The sequence below is a fragment of the Fukomys damarensis genome, unplaced genomic scaffold (assembly GCF_012274545.1).
Source record: "Fukomys damarensis isolate Sample0158 unplaced genomic scaffold, DMR_v1.0_HiC HiC_scaffold_25, whole genome shotgun sequence".
Classification (NCBI taxonomy): Eukaryota; Metazoa; Chordata; class Mammalia; order Rodentia; family Bathyergidae; genus Fukomys; species Fukomys damarensis.
Genome location: NW_022900937.1, coordinates 16,062,052 through 16,064,509, shown reverse-complemented (window position 1 = coordinate 16,064,509; position 2,458 = coordinate 16,062,052). Strand labels below are relative to the sequence as shown.

General features: G+C 39.4%; 1 protein-coding gene across 9 annotated transcripts in view; it reads left to right on the top strand.

Moving 5' to 3' along the window:
- Csnk1g1 (casein kinase 1 gamma 1) overlaps positions 1–2,458 on the top strand; it is a 155,430-nt gene that overhangs the window by 139,385 nt on the left and 13,587 nt on the right. The window lies entirely within an intron of this gene.

Below are 2,458 nucleotides of genomic sequence, written 5' to 3'. Positions count from 1 at the left end.
CTATGTTTAGTAGTAATTCAGGCTGAGCACCTGGCACACATCTGTAACTCCAGCTGATTGAGAGGCTTTCGCTCATGACCTTGAGAACAGCCTGGGCAGCATAGTTAGACCCTGTGCATAAATATTTATGCATGTGTACACAGTGAATAATTATATGAATGCTGTAAAGGCCCAGGGTTGTAGCCATTGACCATCAGTCCTGTTTTGGGTGCACTTAAGGTTTATGGGTAGAGAACTGGTAGTAAGATTCCCATCTGTGCCTGAGTCATTTGAGACCAGATATTCAGTAATACCAGTGTCTATTCTGTAAAATAGGGATAATCTCTTCCTTAGATTGCCTAAGGACATATGGTTAAGTAATAATTCATAAGGAGAAGGTATGAGACATGTGAAATACCATGAAGAGACACCATGACTCAGTGTCACCAGGTAATTCCCACTGGTGACACTTACTTCTGTTTCATTTGTGTCAATAGAACCTAAGAAATTGTATGGAATGCTCTCTTCAGCAGCACATAGACTAAAAAAGAAATTGTATATAGCTGGGCATGATTTCAGACACACATAATCCAAGCTATGCAGGAGGCCAGTACAGAAAGATTGCAAGTTTGAGTCCACTTTGGCAATTTAGTGAGATCCTATCTCAAAATAAAAATTCAGAAAGGTCTGAGATATAGCTCAGAGGCCTTGGGATCAATCACCAATGCCGCTTCAAAAAAAAGGAAGGGGGTTGGAAATAAATTTTATATAAATCTTTAAATGTTTTATATAAATCTTAACTCATTTCTGAATTTTTTTTCTCTTGAGTTTTTTTGGTACTTTTTAGGTATAGAGTACAGTTACATTCATCATTGGGATCTTGTACCTTTACATGACAGGTCTTGGTTCTCAAGTTTCTGAATTGTTTATGTAAAAACTTAGTGTGATTTTTCCTGTAACCCTTGTGTTCACACAATGAACTTACCTGTGTTAACACTAATGTGTTAACAGAATGTGTCCATGGGAAGCAGATATAGTCCTGAGGAAACCAGTATCATAGTGTTAGGGTATTTTTCTGTTCCCTAATTTCTAAACCTTGTCTCCTCAACTTTTTGACTTTACTAGTTTTTTCCAAATTTTGTTGTGTGTATGTGTGTGCTGGAGGTTGGACCAAGGACCTTAAAACTGAGCTACATCTCTAGCCCATTTTATTTTGAGACAGGATCTCACTGAACTGCCCAGGCTAGACTTGAATTGCAGTCTTTCTGCCTCAGCCTCCCCAGTTGCTGGGATTACAGGTTTGTACTACCACGCCCCGTTTTTTTTGCACCACCATGCCCAACTTTTTTCGCCCCTCATAGTACAGGATGGAATTCAGGTAAAATGTATTGCTAAGCTACATTTCTAGCCCTTTTAATTTTGAGACAGGATCTCATTAAGTTGCCCAGGCTGGGCTCAAACTTGTGATCCCTCCTCCCCAACCTCAGCCTTCTGAGAACCTGGGGTTACAGGCATATTCTATGTGCCCAGGTCATACATTCCTTGTGTAATTCTTAAAACCTGTAAGAATAGTCTCAAATAGAAATTACTTACCCAAGGATATAATTTTCGAACCATTTATCCTATTTTGTGGTTATCTCCCATGTTTCAGCTAAGGTCTTTAACAGCAGAGTGGTTTGTCCAGCGGGGTCTCTTTTCCCACTTCCCAGCACCCACATAAATCAGGAATCATGTACAGGAAATGAAACCAGGTGGCTGAAGCAGCTATACAAGCAAGAGAAGCCTGACCAGGGCCACATAAACCAGATGACAGGAGTGAGATCCTCCACTTACAGTTCGGGGACCATCAGTGAGAAGTGGGATGACAATGAATCTGAAATAAAGGTCGTTGAAATAAAACTGGTTTTCCAAAGGGAAGTGTTTCCTTACCATTTTCCCTCTCACCAGAGAGAATGTGGTAGTCTTGTTATTTGAGTAACATCAGTCCTTGGAGCCACAAAGACATTTCTGAAGGAAAATGTGATTGTTTATATTTTCTGATGTACAGTGTCTTTGTTTCATTTTTCAGATTTTTTTACTCCAGTTCTGAAGATTGATCCAGAGCCTTTATATGAGCTCTATCTCCAGGCCTTTATTTTATTTTGAGATAGGATCTCACTAAGTTGCCTGGGCTGGGCTCAAATTTGTTATCCTCCTAGAACATCCCACAGTCCTGGAATCACAGGAGTGTGCCACCTTGCCCAGCTTTCAGGGTTTGTTTTTTTGTTTTGTTTTTTTTTAAGCTGTCCTTACTGAATCCATATACTTACAGCAAAATAGACTGTGTAGAATTTCCTCCCCACTGTACTCAAAGGAGCAAAGTGATTTTACCTTTAGAAGTCAACCTTGCAGTTACTTTTTTTTTTTTTGTACCAGGGATCGAACTCGGTGCAGTTACTTTTAATTCGTACTGAGTACTTTTTTTTTTTTTTTTTTTTTT